Here is a 6,934-nt window from a genome sequence, read left to right as displayed (position 1 = left end):
CATCTTGTATCGAAGTCATCATTAAAGAATGATATTCCAACCGGAAGTATAATCAAATTAGCCACCAATAACAGTAGCATGCATAAATCCCAATAAAACCTGAACTTGGAACAGGGGTGGATGACCCAGACGCCCAAGGACCGTTGCCTGAGCCGCTCTTTGACCACGGCTTTCTTGCTGCCGTAGATCTTCATGGACAGCCGGTTCATGGACGGTTCGAACACAGTGTGCAACCGGGCCAAGACACCCGTCCGCGGCTGACGGTGCGGTTGGCTTTGACGGTGTTTCCCGTCGTACGTGGCCGCACCACCACCCTCGACGGCCGCGTGCTGCGACGACGAGCCCCGGGACGCGGCGTCCATGCCGCTGCCTCCACCGACGTCGGAATAGCCCGCGTACTCCGGGAAGCCCGGATACCGCGAAGTCTCGTCCATGGTGCAGCAGTCGTCGTTGTACGCGCGATGGCCACCGCGATAGCCGCCGGCGGTCGACGTGCACCACCCCCCGGGAACCGGTGGCGTCGAAAAGCGGCGGCGTGCGAGGAATTATCGGTGACGGCGAAACGCAACGATTATGATTTGATGGGACGCCGAAGGGCTGGTGCGGAACACTCGGTCGCGTCGTATATTACGTCACTCAACACAGCGATGTAGAACACATGCGCGCGCGCGACACACTGCAGAACTACCGGCCGCCCGCCACCGGTTCCGTCGGAGGATAATCGTCGCTGGCGACGCAGCCCCCACCAACACCACCACCGACCCATCACCGACCGACGACTGACGGCATGAAAAACCGGTCCTCGTCAACCCTGTGTGCCAGGCCAAACGGATTTCATCGTCTACCGCGCCTGCCGTCCGTCCTCTATGACAAAATGATTTACAATCGCCAGTGGATTTCTTTCACTTTTTTTCCTTCACTCGCCACACATTTCAGTATCTTCTCCGGTTGTTTTCGTCGATGTTTTGTTTGTTATTATTTATTATATTACACTACCCGTTTGTTGAACGTCCTCGCATACACAACAACTATAATACTCCTAACCATATGTCCTATGAGTTTTTAACGAATAATATTAACAAAATTCCAAAATGGCTAAAAATATTTAAAAAAAAATTTTATTTATTTGTTCATAAGATATATCATAAGAATGTATTTCACTATGTAGGTATGCACGTAATTCAGGGGCGCCATTTCAGTTATTTTTAAGGGTGTGCAAGCAATTAAAGAGGCCAATTTTTTCCCACAACCAGGCCAACATTTATGATTAGCAGTGATTACTGATCAGCCGCGGTGCATGCACAACAATAAAGATTGGAAAACTGAAGACCAAAGTGACAAAACTATGTATCAGTGATACCTAGGCCAATAATTAAAGATAAAAAAAATTCAGGGTGTGTGAGTGCACACCCTGCTCCCTCCCAAATGGCGCCCCTGACGTAATTATTTGATTTAAGTGGTAAATTTAACGGTAGGTATTATTATTGAATTATACACACACTATCTATATATTTAATACTATTTATTTGTTTGTGTATGTATGAATAATAATAACATTACCGCGTCAAAAATAACGAAAGCAGGAAGTCTAATAGAATTTAATGAAACATAGTATTTTTGGCATTAGATTATTATTTTTAACTAAGAACAAAATCTAAAATGTTGTTTGAAAATTATAGATACCTTAAAATATATTCAAAACAAATCTCGTTCACTGTCTGTCCATTTGAAAAACGTTGACGTTTCCTAACTATGTAGTTTATCAACTATTAAAAGTCATTGACTACGTATCTACATACTTTAAATACATATATATATATATATATATATATGCGATTAACGTGTTAAGACAATATATTATTTCCGCATGCGATTTTTACGCGCTCTTTCGGCAGTCAGAATCGCTATCAAAGCGAATAATATAATATACAGTACGATATATTACCCGTATAGCGCAACTATTGTACACGGTACGACTTTTTCTGATTTCGCGTTTAAATAACAAATTGCGCGGACAATTTTCACGGTGTAATTATCTATTTGTAAAATTTATACTCATTGCTCAGCATGGTATTAACTATTTAAGTATATTGTACATTGTTTTGTGTGTCTGTTGTACAAAATTATACTATACAATATGGTATAATTTAGTACATTTCAGTAATTCACGTGAAGCCCGTCTACCCTGAAAGAATTATAATTTTACTTTTCGCACGGTCATCGTATAGGTTATTTATGTGTATCACATGCAGCATGTGTATATTATCACTCCGAATTACGCGTTTTGCGCCGTACATAATTATTTATGCACATGATATAGATATAGGTATTATTGACTTATTCCGTGAAACTAAATATGCATGTGATACATTTTATCATTATACATGTCCACGAACGTGTGTTTTGGTGTGCGATTTAAATGTATATAACACCACTACCGCCGTGATGTCAAACTGATTGCGGAGTTCATTATCATTTCATTGAAACCCTTACGACAGCGGATTATACGTGTAGACACTGGGTATATTGTTGTATATATATTGTATGAAAAATTAAGATAACATATTTTAATATATAAAATTACAAGGTAAGCGCCGCACAACGCAACACACCTCTGCTCATCGTCTCTAAAAATGCGCGAAAAAACGACAAATTTAAAATACAAGGACACGCGCGTGTAGCATATTTTTATGTTTATGATTACGCGAAAACAATGTATTTGGGCACACGGAAGAGCAGCAATTGACGAAATAATTCAATACGCGTAACGCTATAATTACCACCAACATTATACTCACCGATTTGGTAGGTATTCGTTTATTATAATATATTGTTGCTCGCATATAGTTCCCAAAACCTCAACGTCACGCAATAATAAAATAGTCTCCACAAAAGACGGACGAATAAAATCTGCAAAGCTCGTGATGCACGTGATCCTATTCAAAACGTATATTTACGTTAAGTTATTTCTATTGCTAGTGCCACATATTATTATAAGGTTAGATATTGTTAATATTAGATATATTATTTATACATCAAACTATAGCCAGTGGCGTATTTTCGGGAGAGAGATGGTCACAGGTCTCGAATAACACTTAAAGAAATCAAATGGCAATATAAAAACGTTTACTTTCTTAGCATAAATAAAAACACATAACTCTTCATTAATATTTATAAATAAATTATAACAATAACAAGACACAAAATTTCTTTTTTTCTTAATATTTATGATATTATTATTGATTATAACTCATAAGTATTAATTATAATAATATAAAATTACTTACTTTTTAGGATAACTTTAACTCCACCCTAGAAAAAAAAATATATGTATATGTGTATAATTTAGCAGTGCTTTCAATAAATATTACAACCATGATTAAACTCCACGTATTTAAATGTATACATACTCATATCTAATTTATAAATATTATAATTATTATTACACTTTAATCAGTAAATGTATAGTATTCACGGTTGTAAGGACAACTTTAAAGTATGTAAATTTATTGATTCTTACTATTTTATATACTTTACTAATATTAAAACTATAAAATATATATATCAAAAATTAAATTAAATTTATCTTTTTAATTATTTTTTTTATTAAATAAAATCAATAACTTTTTACCTCATATGTAATGTAACAACCATTACATACATAAAAAACAAAGAAAGATAGATTAAGGTTTCAATGTACGCCAATAAGTAAAAAACGATTAATTAAATTTATATATATCAATCATTGTACAAGATTTTAAGGGTCCCAATTCTCCTTCACGATATAATTTTTTCCTAGGTACTTTATTTTTTGGGTAATATACCCATCGTACTAAATGAGTATGTGTCTTCAATCTGAAAATTATTGTACATCTCAAAAACGAAAATAACTAGACAAATTATATATATATATATATATATAGTAAATGAAATAAAATAAACTTATTTGTTTTAAAATAATACAGAGTTTGAAACAAATTCAATTGTGTATATGTAGTTATTCAAATTGAAAAATATAAAAATTATTTTGTCCTTGTAATATATATTTATATTGAATATTTCTATTTAGATTTACATTTTATAATAACTTGTATAACTGTTTCAAATACTAGGCAGTGGTTTAATCATAAAATTTTTATTATATTAATACATTAAACAAAAAGTTCTATCAAATATTTGAATAAAAAAAAAACCTTTGTTTTAGTTTAAATAATAAGTTCCTATTGAGACCAAAAAATACAGTAATTAAAATGAATAAACATTTTAGTCGAGAAATCAAAATTATAGCAATACTAAAACTGATAAATAAATAAAGATAATATAAATATGGGAATAAAAAATATAATTTATACAGTTTATTTTTTCGATAGTCAATGTTTTAATAGGATGTTATTTATTACGACTAAGTGTAATTGTAAAATGTCTACATGTTAGACATAAGCGTTTTCATTTTTGTAAAAATAATTTCATAATATATTGAAAATATATTGAATTTTCAAGAAAAAAGATTTCTTTCTTGAGAATTCAAGCTTAAATATGGTGATTGTACAAAGTATTTTACTTAAGAAAACCCACTGAAAACAAAGAAGTGTGACTTTGGAAGTACAGTATGAAAACCGGTCAAGAAAAAATCAATGTATGGAGCAATAGTTTAACCGATTTAAACCAAGTTAACTTGTCAAATGATGTATAAAATGATACTGATATGACGTTATTTTATCTTCAATAATTGATAGTTGAAATAAAAGATATGGAGTACAAAACCTCAAAAGCATTCGCAGTGGCATACCGGTCCATAGCAGTTGACAAAACGGGAAAACACCGAATAAAAATATAGAGAATTAAATACAAAAAATTATAATGTTTCAAAATCAAAATTAAGTTGTTTTTTAACTATTGTGCAATATAAGCCAATTATGTCCAAGGAAAATCGTTGTATAGAACAATGAATTAACAATGGAAACTTTCCAAAATAAATGCAAAAGTCATCAACATAATACAGCAAGTCTTAATCATAATATAAGTGCATTCACACTTCATCGTGTCATGTTATGTTGTCATTCATACATTGATAACAAAATTGTGATAATACATTAACCACAAGTAGGTTATATTCAAATCTAAACAACGATACAACGTAATAAAAGCTGTGACACTTTAACCCATTAATTATTTTGTGTTAGAACAATAATATTATAACTCCATGCAAATGCCAAAAAAAATAAATTTTGAATTAGTAAATTAACAATATAATTATTTTCCATTTTACAATATTTATATTACATTAATGTACAAACTATATGCTCTAAAAAAATCAGAATTTTCTCAACAAAAGCATCACTTCAACTATAGCTTTTGCAAGAAATATTTTGTATAAAGAATTGCCAAAAAATAATACACGAAATGGCAAAACAATAAAAAATTGAAATTAAGAAACAAGTAAATGTTAGAAATCAATGGATCTCTTAAAATCTTTAAAATTAATGAACAATTGGTTTCGAAAAATTATTTCGAACGAAGGAAAACTCATTATATTTAAAAATAGTTTGTATAACTATACTAGTATAAGCACTATATTAGTATTCTGTGGTATAAGTAACCAATTTCTTAATCAAGTTGGTTAAACAGACTGATACAAAAAAATTAATTGAACATAAGTATGACCTTCAGACTTTAATTAAATTATGAATTAATAATAACAGTAGAAATTATTATCATAGTATTTAATAATAATAAGTAATAAAGTAATATATATAAATATTTAATAATAAGCTAATATAAATATCCCATTTCTATTTCAGATCCTTGCAAATAACACTTTTAGATAATAAACATTATATTATTATAACGAAAACGTAATTGTTAATTTAAAACTTTTTTTATACATTTTTTTACATACTTTTTTTTATACATATAAGAATATTAAAAATTTTCCAATTCAAAACATACGCATAACAAAAATATAAGCAAAAACATTCATTGTGAAATTATTTTTCTATGTACCTACATTTTTGTAATAATCTAATACAATAATAACTAATTTTCTGTTGAATTTTTAACTATTTAAACGTCTATAAAATAAAGAAGGTAACAGTTCCAACCAGTAAAATAAAATAAATATTCTATAAATCACTTCATTTAAACTAATTTATTTTTTAATACTTCTTCAAAATTTGTAATATTTTATTGGATATAGAGTTTTTATACTTTTTTTATGTATGAAAAATGCATAGCAAATACAATTTTTAATTATTAATTTCAACACTTATAATGGAATATGATGTAATATTATTATAAATATGCAGTAAAAGAGTAATAAAAAAAAAAATTCTGAGTTCAAAAACATGTATGAATCTCTCACATGAATCTTCTCTTCCGTGATAGTTTATACCTCAATTGATTTTCCTAATTTTTCTTTACACGCTTCGCTTAACAGTAACAATATTGACATTTTTTTTTGATATTTTATAGAAATTTTATAAACGCCTATTCGATTCATAACAGTTGAACAATTAGATATGTCAGTTCTTATTCGAAAAAAAATACACCAATACGTATATAAGAAACAAATACGCCAAAAACTATAACAAAAAAAAATAATAATAATAATCATTGGTACGTAATGAAATTCATTAATTTGTATTTTGTATAAAATATATCAAGACATCTTTATTGCCTAATATCTATTCGTATTCGCTATCGTACAAAAATAAATAAATAATAATATAGCTAAAGAAAAACAAAAATATATTTATAGAAAAGTATTTTATTTAAATAAAATTATGTATTAAATTATATATATATTAAATTAATTTGTGGTTCTTTTTTTGGTTAATAATAAACCACATATAGTACAACGTTTTAATTTAATTATTACTTTTTAAGCAACTCACAGAAATGAAGATATTTTTTTCTATTTCTTTAAAAATTAAAG

The sequence above is a fragment of the Sipha flava genome, unplaced genomic scaffold (genome assembly GCF_003268045.1).
Source record: "Sipha flava isolate LNK unplaced genomic scaffold, YSA_version1 50547_pilon_pilon, whole genome shotgun sequence".
NCBI lineage: Eukaryota > Metazoa > Arthropoda > Insecta > Hemiptera > Aphididae > Sipha > Sipha flava.
Note: the sequence above shows the minus strand (reverse complement) of the source record.